Here is a 21,589-nt window from a genome sequence, read left to right as displayed (position 1 = left end):
TCTTCTCAGGTGACATAGTTCCAAGACTATCTGAGAAAGCATGCAGTATTTCCTAGGATAGTCCACACAACTTAAACCTGACTGTAACCTGCTCTTTAGTACAGCAAGGAAGGACATAGCAGGATCTGACAATGAAGCTGGTGCTAGATAAAATTGCCCTGGAAGTGTGCCTTTTTAATAGCAAGAGCAGTTAATGGCTAGAACATTTGGCTTAGGAATGCAGCAGATTGAGCATTAATTTCAGTCTCTAAATCAAGAGTGAGTGTCTTTCTAAAGCTATGCAAGAGCTTCAGCAGAAGTTATGGCTTTGATGCTGAAATGAGTGGGTGAAGTTCTTCAGCTGTGTTACATAGGAAACAAAACCAGATGACTGTGATGGTCCTTTTCAGCCTTACTAATCCATTAAACCCTGGTTTGGGGCCTTTCACACATTGGGGTTTACAGCAGTCTCTTAAGTTTTCCGGTTGGTTTCTGCAGGCGATGCACGTTCCAGAGCTGGATCTGACAAACTCCATATAAATGGGTGTCTGGAATTGACACACTTTATAATTTATATATAAATCACTGCCTCTGAATGCAGTTCCAGACTCATTTCCCCATGCAGCTGAGCTCACTTTGTCGGTTCTGTGCAGTGGGGGATTTTCCTTTTCAAAGCAGATATGCAACTGAGTCAAAACACACACCATGTGCTGCTGGAGACCCCAAGAACAGCCACCTCTAACACGGACCACAGAGAAGCAAACCTTTATGGATCAAATTCTTTAGAGATTTATCATCAGCAAAGCATGTTATCAAGTTAATTTATCGCTCCCCTTCTTGCTTGCTCAAAGCAACTTCCCCAGGTTGGCACTTCTGACAGAGGCATGAAAACCATACTTGTGGTGCAAGTAGGAGGTGGAGACAGCAAAAATCTGTGCCCTGTCTGTGGGACTCCATGCTGAGACAGCTCTATTTTCACATGTACTCACAAGCCGATTGGTATCAGCTCAGTATTTGTTTTGAGGATGGCTCTCAAGAATTGAAGCTGGAGTTTGGATTCAGTAAGATTAGAGAAAATAAACCTTAAAATAATGCAAGCTGGCATCAGTCACATAGAGCTTAGTGCTGGACGGGCAGAGGGGCAGAGGGTCCGCAGGATTTTGCACACTCCTTGGTGAGCGTGGTGAATAACACTCATCTGGATAACCTAATATTTGTTTTCCTTCTCTCTGCAAAATGCTTACTACTGGATTTTGATGTCTATAAATACTGATTTGGATTTCCCTTCCTTTCCTCCCCACACTCCATTGAAAGCAAAGACTTCTCACCCAGCACCATTTGCTGACTCCTTCCCTTCAGCTCTTCCCCAGCCCCGTGGTGTGTGAGCGCAGTCACGTGCAGCCCCTTGGTTTCCCCTCAGGACACTGGCACTTGGGAGTGAGAATAACAGATGTTGGGGAACAAAAACACCCTGTCAGGTACAAAAAATAGTTTAGGTGAAAAAGCCCACATGAACTTCCTGGCTTCTCAAACTTTGTCATGAATAGCCAGTGGCCACTGGAATAGCAGCAAGCAACAACAGTATTAATAAATTACAGTAAATATGCTGTCATAAGTGACAGCAAACCAAACCCACTCCTGTTCAGAAATGAATTGGAGAAAATATTTCTTAATGTCATTTTGTATTATTCAGCCAGCTGTAATGATTTATTGTACTCCGAAGAAGTTGCAGTACAAAGTTGTTTCTTAATCATCCATGAGAGGATCTTCTTGTTATCCACATGTGTCTGTGCTTTGGTGGGGGCTGCAGCACTGTTGGATGCAGCAGTGTCACCATCAGCTGCTGCTGCCTCGGTTGGGACCGTATGTGCTCTGCCTGGGAATAAATTGATTTAGTGCAAGGGAACACTCAGCCTTTCTCTGGGACTCTGCTGCCTTTAGGGACACATCTGCCGTGAGAGGAAATCTGCTCAGCCATCGCTGAGTTGGGGACAGCCCTGTAATAGTGACTTTAATGAAGATTGTTGCCTCAGAGACATCTGGTTTGAGCCTATTCAGCTGCAAATAACCCACGTCCAGTGGGCATGGGAGGCTTTGGTGCTGGTGTGTATCAGATGGACACCCTGCAGATGAGTCTTTACCCCTGTGAGTCTGTGAGCACACAGTGGGAAAATAAAATGGTGGGGGGCAGATTGAACTGGGAACATGGTATCAATCGCGGCTGTCTTTGTCTACTTATTTCGAAAGATTTATATGTGACAGTGTGAGGACTGCTCAGTGACACATTTTAATTTAATTAAATTTCCTGTTGGATTGATGTCTGATCAATCAATAATGTTAATGTTTTTGCAATTTAGAGATTAAAGCTTGGATGAGCGGATATTGAAATACTCTCCCATTCAGCTGCTTGGGAATATCTCTTTCTCCTTCCATTGCTCAGAAAACCCATTTTGGATGAGAATGCATCCTGGGGCTTGCCATACACCTACACCAAGGCTGAAAGCTTTCCCCATCCTAGCAGAGGGCAAGGGAGCTGTGCAGCAGCAGTGTCACTTCTTGGAGAGACAGAATTGCACAGAGCTAAGATCTGGGTTTGTGCAAAATCCGTGTACTCTGTATATTTTCCCTCTAGTGTTCAATGTAGGAGAAAGTTTGAAGAACAAGGCATTGCAGGTGTGACACTTCCTTTTGCTACATACTCCTTGTTCTAGAAGTCATCAGTGTTGACATTTCACCTGGGGATTTGAATCTGATCTCCATCAAGACATCTGTCTTTCATGGGTCCTCTAGTCTGCTCTGGATCCTACTCATTCCTCTGGCCAGCACAGCCTCTAGCAGCAATGAGTTCCCCAGTTTAACTGCTGTTTTCTAAGCTACCATCTAGAGGACAACAGGATCCTGGTCTGGAGCTGAATTTAACACTTCTTGAAGCATCTTTTCTGCCCAAATTTCTCACAGATGAGCTAATTGTGCTCCACCCTCTTCAGGCTGTGAAGATAAAGAGATGCTGTAGCATGTCCACAAACCCCTTTTTTTCCCCTCTTACGCCTCAAATATTTTAGAAATGAGATCAGGAGAAGCTTTAACTTATTCACAGGAGTTATTCTGCACTGACTTTTCCATGAGGCCCTGGGGTCTTACAAAGCCCTTGAAAGACACATGACTCAAGGAAAAAAAATAATCCATGTTTTCAAAGTTGTAAAAGTGTGCACCCAAATTTCATCTGGGTCACAGCCACAGCCATAGTCTCAGTAAGACAAACTAATTCATCGGATTTTGAAGCTATCAAAGCTTGGACCATGAGAAATCCCAGCCTCACTGAGGTCTGCAGGCTCTGCTGTCCCTCTGGGGTCCCCAGGCTCTGCTGTCCCTCTGGAGTCCCCAGGTCTGTAACACAGCTGGCTCTGTGATACAAGGGGTACTTATGTGCTCATTGTATTTAGGGGAGCCTTAAAAGGGCCAATTTCTTGCCCAACTGTATTTTAAAATCTGTAAAATCTATGTGTTCTTTCCCATAAGGACTCTCTGGGGACTGTTTGCTGTGTACCTGTCCCTCAGACAACCACAAAGTAATGCACAGAGGGAAGAAGACAGAGAAAGAGAAAGGAAGAAGGGGAAAAGAAAGAGTATCTCATTTTCCACTTTAGCGCAGGCACCTGAGGGGTAGAAGTCAGCAGTTTTTTGATGCTACAAGAACTTGGTAACTTAAAACAGGAAGCAAGAGAAAAACCACGACCAAATAACTTTGCCTTGACCTCCTCATAAGAGAGTCAATGACTTTAAAGGAAACTGGGACTTCTTTCTGGAGTTTATTTGGATGTCAGTTGCTACCTACCTCATTAGAAGGACAATATTCAGAAATGTGCCAAAATATGCAGGCAAGCTGTAGGATGCAATGCAGCTAATTTGGGGGAAATTGCAGTTTGCTCTGCAAGAGTCTCCTTTTTGTTTTTTGTTGCAAGTAAGGGAAGGCTTCACATATTTGTGTCTCACTATCGAAATACCCTGTAGTGCCAGAGTTTCTTCCATGGAAATAAAATGTGTATCTTGTTTGTTCCTCTGTTGTAGGCTCCACCAGCTTGCCCAGGGTGCCCACCCATGGCTGGGATGGGGATGGTTGGTGGGTAAGGGAGTGTCAGTGTGTCTGTGTGTCTCTGTGTGTGCATGTAAGTGTGTGGGGATGGCAGAGGAAAAAGGGGTATTTGTTCCTTGGAACAGACTGGGGAAAGTAACATACTGCTGAACTTAATCCCTGATGTATCATGCTCTCCAAGGCTGACTTTCATAGGTAAGACTGCTGTGAGTTGGTCCACCTTGATGAGTTATCATTTTTTCTTTCCTTCCTTCCTTGCTTCCTTCTTTCATTTCTTCTTTCCTTCCTTCTTTCCTTCCTTTCTCCCTGCCTTCCTCCCTCCCTCACTCACTTCCTTCCTCACTTCCTTCCTTACTTCCTTCATTCTTACCCTAACAACAACCTGCTCCAGCACAAGGAAAAAGCACTGCAAGACACTGTTAAAATGGGGCAGTCCTGTCTCTTAGGGGTTTGCTGTACCCTTCTCATGAAAAGGGGGATTTGATGCAGGTGCTTGCAAAAGCCAGGCCTGCTCATCCCATCTCCCACAGCCAGGTTTGAATTCTGCTGGGTCCTGTCTTTGCCAGTTCCAAATACGCTGTTTCACAATCAAAAAGCACGATAAGACCTGAGAAAATGACCAGGGAGCAACCCAAGCTTTTGCTGTGTTTAACCACTGAGTGTTTGTGATCTAGAATTCCCACTGTTGTTCACCACACTATCTTCCTCACCAAAGCATGCTGGAGCTGGCCCTGTCCAGTTGGCTAGTTTGGGAATTTAACATGAAGGAAGTCAGGAATACAGAACAAAGCCACACCATGAGTCCCCCAGTTCTCATCCTGCAATGAAATTCATTTAGACCACACCGTCAGACTACTTTTTAGAGTTGTTCATCTTACCCTGAACAGTAAATTCCTATAGGAAAGTAATTTATGATCTGGGAGGGCTGTTACTTACGAGCTAGTAAAATAACTTTAGCTGGACTTTTACTACCTTCAGCAGCAAGCATCCGTACTGAAGCCAGGAATGAGCCTCTTCTTGCTAGTGGTGATACAGCATGATCTATAGTGCAGCCACATGGGTTTTTGGCTTGTATTTATCTTGTTTCCATGCAGTGTGTTTAAAAAGAAATAACTGATTTCTACTTGCAATGTTTACAGTCGAGTCACATTATTTCAACAACTGCACGAGCTTTTGGTAATTTATGCATTAATAGGATCAGGGTGGCTTCTAGCATAGCTTGGACAGCCTGCTTGAGACTGTTCCCTCAGTTTTAGCTGTCCAGCAATTAGTCATCTCCTGCTTGCCAGTCATCCAGAATCCCTCCATCTTTGGGTGAGCTGAGTCATCATTTCAAGGTAGTTTGCTCTCCTTTTTGAATGCAAGTCAAGTTGGACCTGGTCCTTAATCTTTAGATCATTAAAATGTTATCACAAATGTGTTGTATCGTAACTGTCACAGTTTTTCTGCATCCTTCACTGCAAAGTAACTCCTACCTGACTGTGCTTCAGGCACTGAGTGCTGTTGGGTATCAACTCAGGCATGGAAATGGGCTCAGTCCAACAGGTTCTGGACCTTATCACACATTTTCCACAAGTAATTAAAACCAGAGAAGCACAGAAACATGGGCCTAAGCTTCCCATAAGAATGATGCAAATAAAAAATTACTGAAGTATGTGCTGTTGCCACCCTGATAGCAGGCAGAATCAGGCCCATTTCACGCCTTGCAAAGCACCCCTTGGGGATGCTGAGCAAGTCTTAGCTACAATCTTCTGTTCAAACTGAGCCTTTCTAACCTTTAGAGGAAGAAAGCTCCTTTACTCTTTACCATATTCAGCATGAGAGGAGACCTTCTGCAGTACAAATACTCAGATATATCCCAGTCAACAAATTGGAATACTGAGTATTTCTTTTATACCATGATTTACCTCCTCTGTTTCAGTCCACAACATGTGTGTGGGAGTATACAGCAACATTTAGCACTTGAATGCTAGCCATGAGTACCCAAAGTCACTGGAATTTGTATTATGTGTAAAGCAAAGCAAGTCAAGGCCCTTTGCAAACATCTATCACGTCTGCAGGAAAAGCACATCAGTTTAGCCTTTATTTTCAGGAATTGCCAGTTGTGCCCTGAAAGTCTCTGCATTTATGATTATGGCCTCAAAAATAAAGCTTTGAGCACCTGTGTGCCCTCCTGCTGCCATGCAGACAGTGCTGGCACCTCTGAGCTGCCTGACAAGGTTTGCATTGGGCTGTGAGCAGGTTTTGCTCATTTTGCCTTCAAAAACTGTGAGAGTCTAAAGCAAAAATGAAGCTGTGGAGAAACCCCTATCAGAGTGGTCTTCAAGTCCCATTGAGAGATTCTCAAAAGACCAACGCTTAGGGAAGAGGTTCAGATCAGGAACCTCAAATATTGGTGTGAATGTTGGAAAAAAATGGTAATTTCTCCAAGGGAAAGAAATGCTCCAGTTTCTACACTAGTGCAAGAGATCTGGACTTCCTAGGTGGAAGAGAAATAAAGAAGAGTAGATACATGTAGGTGTTGCTTTCCATGTATATTTTTAATTATGGCACATCTATCATTCTTAGCACTGCCTTGAGCAAAGAAAGATAAAAGAGCAAAGCAATAGCAAGGTTTCCACACATGTAGCCAGTCTCAAAATCAATGGGAGTTCGGTATCTAAATACCTGTAAAAACCTGATCAGTGGTTCCCTGAGGGCTCCCATGAATATCACAACCTTAAATCCTGAAGGATGTACTGACGTTGCTGTGGAAGGCAGGGGCTTGCATTCAGAACAGCATTTGCTTTGTAATGTAAAGGGCAAGAAAATTTTTGCTTTAAGGTTGGTTGGTGTAAAGGTGCACAATCTTATCCTTCAGCATCTCTTTAGGTACAGGTAATGTTTGACCATGTACCAGCAGCCAATGAGAGGAATTTGGTGACTGTCCTCAAATGCATTTCAGAAATACATGTTATGCCTACTACCTTTAAATATTTTACAGGGATAATTCAAACCTTCACTAACTCTTGGTAGGAGAGGAGGAACAAAGGATAGTTACCTCATTCTTTTGCATACAAATAGAACCAATAAATATTCAGGCAAATTAAAAAATTATAAACTGTTTTTGGTGAAAGTGAGGGAATCTGTTGAGGTCTTGCCATGTGGTGGATGTGAATGGGAAATGTGGTCATGCCTCCTTTTGCATGCTGCCACACTGGCGTGGAAGCACATGCTCTCCTTGCTGCTGTGCACAAGAGGTACCTCATCCAAGGTTAGGCTACAGGAGTGACTTGCTTAGCCAAGGTGACTCCTCTCCTCTGTTACATATCACAGGGTTATAAATGGCAGAACAACCTCTGTTTGATAGTGAGGGGATGCTGACAGCTCCCTCCCTCCTTGGGGATACTGAAACACCCACAGGCAGGAGGAAGCCAGTGAGCGCTTGCATCATTGCAACAAACAGAGACTTTGGGTTGGCCTTCGCTCCTCTTTTATTAGAGTTTATTGGTAAAGCAGCCCCATTTTTCTGTTTCTGGAAAAGCTGGGTTGTCAAGGCCTAATTCCTTGGGCCTATCAAGTGTGAGATATGTTTACCAAGTCCCTCCAAGATTAGCTGGGCTGCTATCAAAACCGAGGAGTATATTTCTATCAATGAAAACCACAATGACAAGGTCTGTCCCCTGAGACAAACGGCCTGTTCCATGGAGGCTTTAAATAGGAGCAGTAATGGTAGTGAACAGCACTGAGTTGAATAATTAGATTGTTCTTCATAAATCCTCAAGTGAAGACTTCCAAGCAGGTCCATTATGTGTGTCATATGTTAGCACTGAGCTTTATGTGGTGTGGACACCGTGCTGCGCTGGGCTGCTCTGATGGGTGAGTAAATCACCAAAGACTGGGACAGGAGGAGTATGGCTCCTTCCTCTCCTGCCTTTTACCCCACAGAGATCATCTGCTCTGAACTTCAAACACCCATATTATTTATTTTATTGCTCAAAGAGTTTTTGAGAGAACTAACTGGAGTAATTTCTGAATATTTATGCTTTGTTTGTTTATATTCAGAGACTGGAAAACACACATATTTTGTTCATGTCCCTAGACTGGTTCATTTACTGATTCACTTAAAACATCCTTGCAGATCCATTGAGAGATAACACTTTCCTCAGAGGAATGTAGTTGTATAATAGCAGCTCACTATTATCTCCACATATCCTTGGTGAGATTTCCACTTGCCAACTGAGAACTGATCTTTCCTTTAAAAAAAATCTTTCTCCATCTTCCTGTTTCAATTATTCAGGTTTTCTCTCTCTTTCTTGCTCTCTGCATCAGTTACAGAAAGAAATCTCAGATGAGCAAATGTCATTTAACCCTAACCCTGATTGGTGATTTTTAGACATTTCAGAGGGAATCCTGGAAGGCAGCAGGATCTGCAGGCAGGGACATACACCCAGCCAATGCATGATGCAGGTGCATGCTCAGGCAAGCACTTCTGCTAGACCCAGATGCACTCCATTTGCTTAGAAACACATTTGTCAGACCTGGTTAAACAATGCTGGTAAAAAGAACAAGAAATTGTGTTATTCCCCTGAGAACTGTGTATACACCTAACTATTTTGTCTGCCAGTAAGAATCTTGTGTCACTGTAAGGTTTATAGGAGCTGACTGGCAAAGGATGCCCTGATGATAAATAAAATACCCCTATCCCGTGTGCCACAACTCTGTGCAGCTGATCAGCTGCGGTGTCCTGTTCACTTACCTTGGTATGAAGATGTGGCGTCTGCCTTTGGACCCTTTGTTACAGGCAGCTGATGGGGTACCACGAGGGGACACATCACACAAAAGGGCCAGGAACAAGCACCAGCTGTGAGCCAGCTTCTGCTAAAGCTCATGGCCTGCTGTCAAATTCTTCAGCTTGCACACAAGCATTAGGATGAGGTCTGGGATTGGTGTGATCCACTAGCTCTGCTATGTTCTAGTACCAACTGCTTTGCTGACAGGTCATCCCTCACTTGGCCCTGATAGAAAAAGTTCTCCAGTGTCAAAACACTGCCAGGATAAAGTGTTAAACATTTTACAAGGCAATTTAGGTGATAATCATCAGGGTAATAGAAAAATATTATCCATATTCATTTAAAGGTGTGCTGTGCTTTCCTTTCTGATTAGCATATGAAACTCCTCACCAGGCTATGAAAATAAAGTGACTGTGAGAATTTTTAAAGGCACAATCCTCCTTCCATTGTAAGAGTATGAATTCCAGGAATTTCCTATCCATAAGAACCTTGCATTCCTGGGACAAAGTGCTTGTACCCTTGCACACAAACTGCCCTGATGCTGCAGTAAAAACCAGCCCTGCTCCTTTCTGCTCTACTTGGGCAGCCAGAGGGGTGGGTGCAGAGTTTCTGAGCTTGACCCTGAGCTGCAAGTGCTGAGCATGGCTGAGAGTCAGGCCACATCCATCTGAAGATGATTTTCAGCATGATGCCTGAGAATTTATGCATGACCTTGTTTCCTAAGATGTGTCCTTTCATTTGGCTTCTTCTGCTTTGAGCCGAGCTGCCTGGAGGCAGGTGGGCTTTGTGCCCGCTGGGCAGAGCCAGCAGTGAAGGTTTCTTCCAGCAGGTTTGTCCATATCTAGTTTCAGAGGGGACCAAGTGTTATTTGGTCCTCAGGCACAGTAGTAATTTAGTAATTCAAGTGATAACCATGGTTTGTGAGTGGATTCTTTAGGTGAGAGTCCACCTGTACACTTTCCCTGCAAAAAAGCAGCTTGAGATATTTCGATATTGCAATTTCTGACCCTGATGTTGGTTGGAAGAAGAGTCACTGAGCAGAGCTCTGGGCAGATCTGGGGGCTCCTATCTCACCAGGGGCAGGCCCAATCCAAGAATCCTGCACCAAAAGAAGTGTTCTATAGAAGTCTAGTTAGGTTTTATTGACAGGGTCTGGTCAGGTAAAACTGGTCCCAGTTTGGAGACAGAACTGAGTCAGCAGCCCTACTCCTTGTTGCACCCTTTGCTGATCTGTGATGCAGCCAGACTGAGGCACTTTGGACACTCAGAGGAAATGGGAAATGTGTCTGCGGACATTAGATGATTCAGAGGTGCTGGCAGCTGAACAGAAGTTTTCCAGATTTCAATTTTGAACTTGGGCACTTTTATTCCAGTCTGTTCCCACAGTGGGTACCTCCATCCTCATGAGCCTGGCCTCAGAGCTGCGTTAGCACACAGCATTAATGGCACTTGCCTGCCTCACAGGCATGCTGAGGAGCTAAACAAAGTCATGAAATCAGGGCACTTCAGTAACAGGACTGTGGGAGAGCCTTAGATACATTGATTTCATCTTCCAGAAGGTAAGGTCCAGTTTTCAAAAGGTTCTGGGAAATCCCTGCCTAAGCCAAATGCTGGTTCACCACCATCCAGTTTCATTCTTCCTTCATTCATCTGCTGGCCAGTCTGGTGCCAGACTCCTTCCCTCCTGAAAATAATGGCAGTTTGTTTTTTCTATGCATCAAAACCCCCTTCTCTTAAGATCAGGAAATATTTGCTGCAAAAACACAAAGTGTTCTTTGCTCTCCAAAGATTACTTTATAAGCCTAAAACACATCAGGCCCCAAAATGTTTGTAGATTGCCTGAATTTCCTAAAGAAGGTTTAATAAATAAAGACTCAAGACTGAAAACACTGTGTGTTTGCAGTAGGATTTCTCATTACGTTTCATATCTATTTCAGCTTTATGAGGATATGTTGGCTTCACTCCTTTCTGATACTGTTTCTTAATACAACCAGATTTTCTAGATTAGTAAAAGTATATGAAACAAAACCCTGGAATTAGATTTGCAGAAAGTCTGTTATTTATACTAGATAATAGATGTTAAACCAAGACAAAAGAAATTCACTGTCATGATAATAAATCCATTTTAAAATCCATTTTCAAAGCAATCAAATCACTGCAGAAACCCAGTGACAGGTATATAACAATAATGTATATTTATATAGCAATTTTCACTCCAAGGAATCCAGAACCTCCAAAAGTACCAGTGTGGGAGGTGGCTCTGGGGTTGAGAGATCACAGGGGTTCTGGAGCAGCCCTGGCAAGGTCACTCAAATAAACTTGCCTTCATCCAAAAGACCCCACATCACAGGAAATGTGAGTTATGCTTCCAGTCAGCCTGCTGTGCCTGTGGTCAGCACACACGTGAATGAGAGCTGAACTTTGCCTCTTTTTGCAAAGAGCTGAACAACAAAAAAATAACAGTTTCCCCTTTTAAGGTCATAAACAGGATGAAAGTGCTGCTTCAGCCTGGGGTTGTCCTGTTGTGTGAGGCTGCTCTGGCTTTGGGTGCACAGTCAGATTAGTTTTGCAAGGGGATTTTTACAGTCCTTTGAAAAACACCAAAATTTTTGCTAAATGTTAAAGGAAGCTTGTCTTGAAGTCAGCTTGAGTTGCAGAACAGTGCTTATAATAATGATTTATGTATTAAATGCAGCTGATGTGTTATTTTTATTATCTTGATGTGTTTTTGATGTTCAGTTTTCAGAATAACAGCAGCCAAGTGGCACTGAAACCAGCTTTGAACATGTGCATGTGTGCATGCCTTAGCGAACACCACTCATGTATGATGTTCTAGTCAGGACTCTGAATAATGGGGTGTAAATAACAAGCAGTTCTTTGTGGGTGGTGTCACTCAATTGGCTTCAGTATGACAGAGTCATCTGTAGTCAGGAAGCTCCTGCCGAGGTTTTGTGTATTATCTGCAGGAACTTTCCTGTCTTATCTGTGGAAAATTGATCCATACAGTCTCTTTAGAGACCTACATCAAATATTAATTTTGCCTATTTGTTCAATGTAATTAGCAGGTGTGATTAATCAATTAATCAATCTGCGATTGCTATCTGTAATGCAAACAGCTGGCTGTGCTACAGGGGGGTACTGTGACCAGACACTCCCCAAATGCCTCTCTGTTCCCCATTGCAGGGGCACTTCCCCACCCTGTGTCAGGGTCTGCAGCCACCAAGATCTGGTGCCACTGGTGACTCTTGCAGTCCAAAGGGCCCAATAGCACCATGATCCCTTTGGATGGGGATACTTTTGTCCTTATTTCCTGCAGAGTTGGGATGGCAGTGACTTGCCATAGGGCTGGAGGACAGGAGAATGCCCTTAGGCAAGAGACGTGGCAGCCCCAGTGGACTCCCTGGGTCCTTGGGGTGTGAATGAACTCGGGGGCCAGAGCTGTGCAGTTGAAGCTCCAGGCAATGCCTCATTTTGCCTATGCCATAGGGCACGCTGCAGAAAAAAAGCTGCCAAAAGTGGTTGAACACTTTATGGCAGGTTTTTGGTGGCATTCACATATATAGCACTTGTTTTTGCTGATTTGAGGGATGCAGGTAACTCCTGTGAAGTTCAGGTAGACCTAAGTTCTTTATATGCTTAGAAATGCCAGATTTCTTCTGAGTGGGAAGCAAACAAAATCCCCATTCTCTTCTCAGAGACTCAGTGAGTTTTTAAAGGTCTGGATCTGGTGCTGGATTTCATGGAGAGTGGGAAGGTGGATCATGTTGCACAAGGGATTGAGCACTCTTGAGTGTTCCCATTCCCTGAAGAACTTATCTGGGGGCAGAGGGAGGGGTATGACTACAGATATTCCAGGCAAAGCAGGGAGACATGTCACTGTGCTAAATTGTCAGGTACAAGCCTTTGCAATTCCCAGGGGCAGGAGGTGACGACCTAGCAGAGCAGCATGGCAGGACCGTGGACTTTCCTTTAGCTGGTAGCAATGGTTTTAATTAGTGCAGGTACAGGAGTGCAGCTCCAGTTCAGGATGGGCATTTTCAGAGGTGCAGTGTTTGTAGAGGATATGCTGAAGGACTTCACCTCAGTCTCCAGCTTGCACAGGGTTTCTTCCAACACCGTGGTAGCTCATGCTCTGCTTTTTAGAAATGCGGCATGACTGACGTGCCGGGTTTCGCAGCTGAAGCCTGTCTGAGTCCTCTATAAATCACTGCCTATTGTTCAGTAACACATTCTGGATCATCTCCACTCTATCCTTCCTGTTTTTCTCTGCTTCTCCCCCTGCTATTGGGAGTCCTCCTGTCTTGCTCACCATCGCCCTGGAGAACCTGGACCAAACTGCACATCTGTTGAGATAAGGTAGGAATGTAATCCAGGAGTACCCAGAGATGCCAAGGGCTGACAAGTCTTCTTCAAGGTCTGCCTTAAGTCCTTTTCCTGTTTTGTGATCTTTTAGTACAGCAAACCCTATTCTGTAATATATATCCCCCTGGACAACCTGACCTTACCCTGGCCTAGGATGGGGTGCTTTTTTCTCATTTGTTGGGCTCATTGGGCCTGATTTCATTCCTGTGCACTGTATGCTTTGCTGACCCAGGAAGATTTGATGTTCCAAAAAGGCAAATGCCCCCTAGAAGATGAACTGGTCTTGATTTCAGTGTGATTTTTGGATTAGAACTGCCCAGAGTAGCACTTTCCTCAGAATAGTTTTTCTACAGAGTAAAAAGTATGTCTCTATCTGATGCCTTGAACTGTCATCGTAATAACCTCAAATATAGCTGTCTTCACCACATCACCGTCCTCCTCTCTGACCCATAAAGTTTTACCATTACAACCTGCCCTTAATCACCTAACCATTTCCTTACTCTTTCAAGGACAATGGTTTTTATGCCATACTTGCTAACCTTAGGTATTAGTCTACCATCCTGGGCTGCATTTAAATGGCTTTTCTGAAATCTATGTGGTTTAGCTCCACTGCTTCGATCCTGCCTGTTTTCCACGTTAGCTCCTAAAACAAATTCTGCCAGATTTGTCAGACAAGATTCACCCTTTATGGAGCTGAGCAGATACATTTTTATCAGTTCATATTTCTCCAGATGTTGGGTGATCTCACCCCTGTTAATATCTCTAAAATCCTCCCTCTGATTAAAAAAAAATACATTCTGCAGGTTTGGAGTCAGACTTTCTGCTAGTGGGAGTGAGTTTCTGTGTGTGTGTGTGTGCATCAGATTTACAAGCATCTGTATTGGCTGATACCTATTGCAAGTATGTCTTGGTTTCTACATCTTTGCTTTCTATCAGTTTCTGTTTACCACTTTTTAACTTCAAAAAAATGACTCAAACCCTGATACTGGGCACTTAATGTTTCCTGTTGTACCATTAAGCAACATGGGCTAAAAGTGCACTCAATAAAGTAAAAGTACTCAGCCTTGTCTCCTTCTCCATAGTATAAATTTGCTTTGGTGATTATTCATGCTCTCAGCTCTTCCCTGCTTGGCTGTCACAGGAAACTTTGCTTCTGTGTCTGTCATCTTATCTCCAGGTTCACCCACCAGCATGAGGCAGGGGAAGTAATTTAATTTGCCTCATTTCAGTCCTTCTCCCTGTGTTATTAAGCTCTCTTGACCACCTCTCAGTGGTATGGAGGCCTCCCTGTTAATCTTGTCTCTTTTACCTGTTTAAAAGAAATCTTTTATTGTTTTTATTCACCCCATGGGCAATTTGTCTCTCTGTCATATTTGGTCTCCTAATCAGCTTTTTACATCTTTTCAACTTTGCTTTATAATCCCTTTCATACTCTTAATATTTGCCTTCTTACCCATGTCACCTACCTCTTTCCTCCCTCCAATAGCTTTTATGACTTCCTCGGTCATCAGGCTCTGTCAGAAAGGGCGCTTGCCCCTCCCTGCCTGACAGAGATTGCTGTTTCCAAGTGCTACATTCATTTCCTGAGGAGTTGCTGTGTATGTAAGCGGGGGCTCCGTGAATAGGCACCGTGTCTCTTATATTGACTTTTATTTCTTTCTTGCTGCTGTTTGCTCATGAGCAAATGGCACTATTCTCACATGCACTCATTGCTCCAATTCGCTTCTGAGTAGCTCTGTGATTTTGTCTTTTTCTCCTTTGCAAATGAAAGCCACCCCAAAGCAGAGAGTCATCATGCAGGCTGCCAAGGAACCCTGAGAAAGGTGTCATAATTTTTTAGAGGAACTTTAAATACCATGGGACAGTAGCTGGGCCATTCTGTTCTCAGAATAGCACCAAAAATCCCCTTTTCCATTAACACAACTCAAAACCCTTACAAAGAAAGTCAGTGGTGGTGGATCGAGCATAGGAAGGGAAGCAGTGAGAGTTAAATGACTTGCCTAAGGCCATCCAGCAGGTAAGGTGGCAGAGACAAAAACAGACTTCTCTTGTCTGCCCAGGACTGTGTCCACTGAGCCAGGATAATTCCTGGGAAAGCAGCAACAGTGAGGCCACAGAATCAGATCATTACTCATTTGGTTTTACTTGTTGCACCACTAGGTGATGAAATGCAAATGGTACAGGCAGATGCGCAATTTCAAATCCTCTCTGTGTCAGGACTCCAATATCAGAGCAGGGTTTTCTCTCTCTGTCTGCAGAGATGTGCTTCTAAGGCTTCATGGGTGCATGGAAAAGGGTATTCAGTGGGTTCACATTCTCAGAGAAATCTAAATTTGCAGAACTTTCTCAAGCAGTGTTGTTCAATTGTTCTGTAAAAAATATATATAGTTACATGCACACACACACACACACACACATATATACAGGTTTTAAGCAGATCCAGTCTCTATTGTAGTCTCTTAATCTTTAGACTGAAGAACTGGGAAGAAGGGAAATGCCAGCACAGGAGGAGGACCCAGGGAGATCTGTCCTCTCCTGACCCTGTACACACCTGGTAGCACTGAGGCCAAGCGAGGGCTGCAGGGAGTCTGGGGGAGAGAGGCACACCAGGTGCATGGCCAGCACTTACCAGGGGCTCTCCCTCACCAAAACATTTTGTCCAGCATCGAGGAGCAGGCTCAGCAGTGGGATCTACATTGGTGCTTGAGCAGCAAAGTGAGGGTTTTAATATGTATTTAAAAGAAAGTGTTGGCACAAAGGGAGAAAGGAATGAGCTGCAAGTGTGAGAATGAAACCACACCTTTGTTCCTCCTAATGCTCTTCCCCCTGCTTCGTGGTGATTAGGGGTGGTCAAAAACTTCTTCATACTATTTACATTTTTGACAGAGAATTTTTAGCTTTCTTGCCAGGTTTTCAGGCTTTTTCACAAAAACTCCCGGGTCCATACAGCCTTAAGATTTAACAAACTGTTCTGCTCACTGCTTTTTTTACAACTTTTTTTCAGTTCTCCAGCAGAATCATGTTGCAATCAGAAAGAAGATTGTTCAAGAAAAGGCACTAATTAACATTTTATTGTTATAATTATTTCTATCATATTCCCTCTGCTATACAGGTCCTCTCTTTCATCATTTATTACAGTGATGTAACTATACAACAGGGCTTGTGTACAAGACAAAGACAAAGCTGAAGGCTTAATTCAGCATTGCAAGCATGATGAAAGGAACAAAGGATGATGCAGCTATGCCCTGATCTGGCAAATACTTATGCACATGGATAACTTCGCTGCCAGGAGTATTTCTGCTCGCAGTAACCGTGCGCTAAAGTGTCAGCAGACTTTAAGTCATAGGGCCTGATTTAAGCTCTGCCTGAGTCTGTGCACAAACTCTGACACATTTCAGTAGGGACTTTGCCAGTAGTTACTTAGGGAAGCATTTTAGCACTGCTGAGTTTACTTGCAACCTAATCCTGAGCATGCACAGGCTTTTCCGGGCTCCAAGCACACGCTCCTGCTACTGGACGTGACAGTGATTGATGACTTGATTCATCACTATTCTGTAAAATTACCTCTCACGGGCACTGCCAGGTGGATCAGCTCAGCTCAGCTTGGCGTGGCCAGCAGCAGGCTGGGAGAGCAGCCGGGCACCACACTGGCCATGGGGCAGAGATGCTGCTGCAGAGTCTGCTGCCTTCCACAGGGCACAGATCACTGCTGCTTTTGTCCTGGTGTTCTCTAGAAATATGTCTCTGGTGAAACTCACAGGGATGACACGACACTACCATGCCAGATAGGCATTTTTCAACCCTGCAGGGGACATCTCTACACTTCAATTAGTCCCTTAATTGAGCTTTTTGCAGGGGAAGACTCAAGGGAGGTGAACACCTATTTCCTCCCAGTTTAACTACCACCAAATCTCAAATCCCTTAAATAAGAACAGATATATAGTGTCTCCACAAACTTTGTCACAGTGAATTGCCTAATATTTTTCTGCCACAGTAATGGTAGTATGATCAAACTGTGGCATGAGGTATAATCAATTATAATTGAGTTTTGATCCCATGATTTTTTTTAAAGTATTTTTAGACAAAACACCATGCCTTTCCTCCAACTACTTCTAAAGCAAAGAGCTAGCTGAATTTTCAGGCCAAGTGTTACAGACCAAATTCTCTCTTTGTGTCAAGTTTAAAAATAGTACAATATGTTTCAATAGTATACATTTATGGGGGAATGAGAAGAACAACATTAGATGTATCCTTAAAACTAAACCAGGATAGGTACCCCACTTCAACATAAATATATCAATGGGTTATCTGGAAGTATTAGCCCCAAATTCAAAGCCTGCTTTGAAGCCACTGCTGTTGCAGGGCTGAGTGTAGTCCTCACCCCAGCCTGTCCTCCAGTCCCTCTTGCAGAGCAGAGGATCAATGTGTGAGGCAGTGCTGCAGGAAGCAGCAACCTTAAACAGAATCATAGACTGATTTGGGTTGGAAGGGACTTTAAAGACCATCTCCTTTTCACCCCTTGCCGCGGGAAGGGATATCTTCCACTAGACCAGATTTCTCAAGCAAAACGTGTCCCTCACAGCCAGCACCTCTCATTTAGACCAAACCAAGCTACGCACAGTAAATCAGGTCAGGTTAAAAACAGCCCTCTACAAATCTCTGTGTGACTGCCTCAGCAAGAGCCCTACACTGAGGTCCCCAGTGCTCCCTGGGTATAACATTGCTTCGTGGTCCTACTCATACCAGACTGAACTGTGACTATAACCCTAAAACTGTGACTCTAAGGTTGGGCCTTTTTTTAGGATTATTCCAGCAAGTGTTGTCAAAACCAAAATTAGCATAGCAATGGGGGCTCTACAGGTAACTGTCACAGTGAAGCTGAAAGGCCTTTTTATGATTCTTCAGTAAACCAGACCAGCCATGCATCAAAAGTCATCCCAAAGGCAAATTATCTTTATGATCAAGGGACTTCAGTTGTTCCAGGCAGCTTTCCATCAGGGCCCTACAGTGAAAGCTGCTGCAACATCTCACTTCTCTGTGGGATGACTGGACACAAATAATAAACACCCAAGACTCGTGTTTGCCCTGATTTTCATCTCCTGGATCCTGGTTGAAATAAATGTGCTGTCACATGATAGGAGTAGCCTGTGAGACTTATATATTATTATATCCAACTTGAAAATTAACTCTAATGCAAGTTGCACACAACACCAATGAAAGTAACCATTAATTGTTAATATAAACTATTAATGAAATACCGGGATGAAGGTCAAAGTGCGTGACTGAAACCTCCCAGCAAATGAAAAGATTATTTTGCCTATTACTGAGCATAATTATCATCTGAATTTCATCGACTTTCTGATCATACCACTTCCCCCTGCACTGACCTGTTCCACCACTGCGGTAAATCTTCTCCCCAGAACTGGTATTTGCTTTTCATTGTCCACCAGGTTTTTTATTAGCATGCTGGATGTCTGTGAGGAGCAGAGAGCCAGCACCCTTTCGCCTTTGTTCCTATGGGAGCTTTTTCCCCCCTTCCATTGTCCATTACTCACAATAAATTTGCATTGACCTGGCTCCCCATAAATTATCCTGTCTCCTGCTGGTATGTCCTTTAACTGTCCCAGTTCACATGTCACAGGGCCATGACGTGGTGGACATACCTGAGGGCATGCAGCCTGGAGTGAGAGCAGGCACCTTCCCACGCTATATAGATCAAAACATCAGTGAGATGACAAGTTGGGAGGATGTTTCAGAATGACTGTTAATCAGTTTTCCCTTCCTCCTGTGTGTGACAGTGTGATTGGCCTCCCCCAGCAGTTTTCCTGCAGCAATTTCCAATACAGGCTAGGACTGCTCTGGTACTTTCTGTTTAATATTTTTATTTTTCACACACACACACACACACGAAATCTTTCCCCAGGAAAGAGTTTTCTCTCTTTCTTTTCACATAAGAAACAAAAATCCTAGCAAATGAAAAAGACTGGATCCAAGGGGTAAAAATATCCTGGTAGTTTTTTGTTTCTGAACTCTTATAGGTGTGCAAGAAAGCAACTCTCTGTCAACATTCATGCTTTGAAGAAATCTCAGAAGTGCTGACCTGAACCAAGACTTCTTAGCAGTAACATCTCTGGCTCAAAGGTTACCATCCAAGCCTAAGCTGCAAGTTTTCTTGAAGATGCAGATTAACTTCTAGGACATTGGCTTTACTCTGTCTACCTGCTCCATGCCCTGCTGGGCAGGAGCTCTTTGGCAGAAGTAGAGCATTTGCCTCTGTGACCACCCAACAGAGCTTGCCAGGAATATGAGGATTGCAGGGGACAGGGGTGAGGCCAGGCTGCATGGGCTGAGCTCAGGTGGGCCACCCCTGCCAAACTAGGCTGAGATAGCAGCTGCCAGGATTGAGAGCTCTGAGTTACAGCTGTGTTAAACCCATTTCTGAAGTTAGACATGTTTTAGACCTTTTTTGAGTTTCCTGAGACAGAAAAAGTGTCTGGGATCAGTCAGTCCCAACAGCAAGAGTAGGTATTGCTCTTGAACAATGTCACAGACCTGTTGCTGGATTGAGGTAAAGCTGTGCTGGATGGGGGTTGTATGAAGTCCAGACCGTTAATTGAAGTCCCAATGGCTGAGATTTATTGAGCCAGTTCATGTTGATGGTTATGTTGGTGAGGGTTTCAGTAGGGCCTGCTGACCTAATTAATGCATGATATTACGCTAATAGACTGCTCAGAGTCTTACACATGTTTCTGTTTGCAGGTTATCTGTAGAGTTACCTGATTTTCCGTGAAGAGCATGACCCATCTGCATGGATCTTTCTTGGTTTGGTTTCTTTTTATTTTCACTCTGTATGCTTTTTATTTTTTTTTTTAGAAAGCAAGAGTACAACCCTTGGGTTGCCTTTACCCGGGAAAAATACTGTGCCGTTTCTGTTAGCATGGGCATATGTAAGTTGCTCCTTTGAAGAGAAGGTCCTAATATGTTAAGGTATGCCAGGCTGTGACAAGCTGAAATCTCAGCTGAAGAGCCCTGTCAGATCTGTTCTCTCATCCATGCCCTCCCTCAGTTCAGACCCTGACCTTCCCCATCAGATAAGCAGCACAGATCTCGGCCCTGTTCCCTCTGCAGTCTCAGCTCATTAAAAATTCATTGCCTAAAGTGAATCTATTCTGTTGCTGCTGAAGTGTTATTTACCTCGGCCCGGATTTCCTCAGGTTCTGACAATTAAAGAGGGTCCAAGGAGAGGGCTGAGTCATGGGATTAAGGCTTGGGCAATAATTCTCTTGTAGCAAGAGATGATCATGTAAAGCCATAATTTCCCAGCTGCGTTTTGGTTCCCCTTCAGTGCTTCATTAAGGGTGGTGACTCAACAGAAAGACTGAGGCACAGGTTAACAAGAATCCCTCCTTTTGTGGGATTAGAGCCTTGCATAGCCAGGCTCTTTCAAAGGCAGGAGATGTTGTCAAGCATCATTAGGAAGCTGTTTTAAACAAGAGTCATAAAGCACCCTTTGCGGTCAAACGAATTTATTAGAGAGGCGAGCAAGTGGAGGAAAACAGTGTAGGAGAGAAATGGAAGAACACTTTGCATGGCATTGATAACAAAGCAGTTCACCAGATCCAGAGCTGCTACCATTAGAACAACTTTAAAGGATTTTGCAAAATTCCCAGGTTGTTTTTTGTTCTGGATGAAAGCAGCGACTTTGTGGATGGTGCTGGCAGACAACGGGCACATCTTGAAACCAAGGTTTGTGTGCAGGTTAACTGTTTCCCAGCCTCATAGTTGTTCCTTCCAACAAGTGGAAGTGGGAAGAAACAGGCCTGTTGTTGTGCCCCAGTGCTCCTGAAAGCCCCCATGAACTCCAGCTTCGATGGCCCTTCACAAAGGCTGAGCAGCTGGAGGAGAAATCTGGGGCTTTTTCACAGGGCAAGACGATAACTTGGCTTCCTTCAAGAAGATGAAGTATTTGCAGTTATTTCTCAGGCAACTTCTGGAAATATTCTGCAGCAAAGTATGGTTTCATGGGCTGTTGGAGAGATTCAGACATTATCTGATCTTTGATAGGGTCTGGTTTTGGAAAGAAAGCAAATGCTGTTGTTGGGTTTGATATGAGGGAGAAAAGAGGGAAAGAGGGGAATGAAAGAGGAACAGATGAATAAAAGCTACTTTTCTAAGTAGGTAAGCAGCTTTATTATACAGTTAACATGATGGACTATGTACTGTGTTTATTGAACCAACAGCATAAATCTAAATGAACCAGTAGCTCAAATCTAAACCAGTTGTGGCTGAAGGTAGAGGAATGCCAGATGCTAATCATCCAGACAGCACCAGTCCTCGTCATCATTGAGAAATGTGCAGTAAAATCCCATTTTCTTTGCATGGT

General features: G+C 43.7%; 1 protein-coding gene across 3 annotated transcripts in view; it reads left to right on the top strand.

Moving 5' to 3' along the window:
* The window catches only part of MAF (MAF bZIP transcription factor), a 196,764-nt gene that overhangs the window by 66,201 nt on the left and 108,974 nt on the right, over positions 1 to 21,589 (top strand). Inside the window, exon 4 of one of the 3 annotated variants that reach the window (XM_071567162.1) lies at positions 19,966 to 20,013. The exons of the other annotated variants lie outside the window; for them this stretch is intronic. The gene's annotated coding sequence lies outside the window, so the exon portion shown is untranslated. Of the gene's footprint in view, positions 1 to 19,965; positions 20,014 to 21,589 lie in introns of those variants that run through there. 3 annotated transcript variants of the gene reach the window in all.

Source organism: Pithys albifrons, chromosome 12 (genome assembly GCF_047495875.1).
Source record: "Pithys albifrons albifrons isolate INPA30051 chromosome 12, PitAlb_v1, whole genome shotgun sequence".
Classification (NCBI taxonomy): Eukaryota; Metazoa; Chordata; class Aves; order Passeriformes; family Thamnophilidae; genus Pithys; species Pithys albifrons.
This window is presented reverse-complemented; position numbering and strand designations above follow the sequence as displayed.